This window comes from Phalaenopsis equestris, unplaced genomic scaffold, assembly GCF_001263595.1.
Source record: "Phalaenopsis equestris unplaced genomic scaffold, ASM126359v1 Scaffold235899, whole genome shotgun sequence".
Classification (NCBI taxonomy): domain Eukaryota; kingdom Viridiplantae; phylum Streptophyta; class Magnoliopsida; order Asparagales; family Orchidaceae; genus Phalaenopsis; species Phalaenopsis equestris.
Genome location: NW_018253752.1, coordinates 5,898 through 6,449, shown reverse-complemented (window position 1 = coordinate 6,449; position 552 = coordinate 5,898).

The following is a 552-nucleotide window of genomic DNA, read 5'->3' as shown; positions in this document are numbered from 1 at the left end:
TGCAGTTGTATCATGAAATTTCTGAGGGAACACCAAGTGGTCATAATCTTGTAGAACTTCATTAGTTCTTCCAACAACCCCAGCATATGTTGCTTTGGTCCATTGAGAATCAGTGGAAACATCAATAGGTGTAGTCATGGTAAAACTACCACCAGATAAAAGGAGAGACCACACCCAGCGGCAGTCAGAGAAGACAGTGCAGTCTCCAGAGGTCACCAACCAGTGGAAACCACCAGAAGGGCACCAGCCGACCTAACCAAACTTGAAAGAAACCAAAAACTAGTTTTCCTTCCACTGATAGGCAACAAAAGAAAAAATGCCAGGAAGGAAAATCCCCACAGCCAAGAGAGCAGCCAGAGAAATGCTCAATGAAACAGTAACTCCTATGAAAAACACAAGAGCACCTCCACCACCACTTGGGATATGAACCAGCAGAAAGGTAGACACCACAAACCACCACTTCTGAGTTCCTCTTCAGTCAGCAGTCACCAATCTTCATCCTTTCTGAAACCCTAGCAGAGCACCACACTCTTCAGCCGCCAACATCTTGTA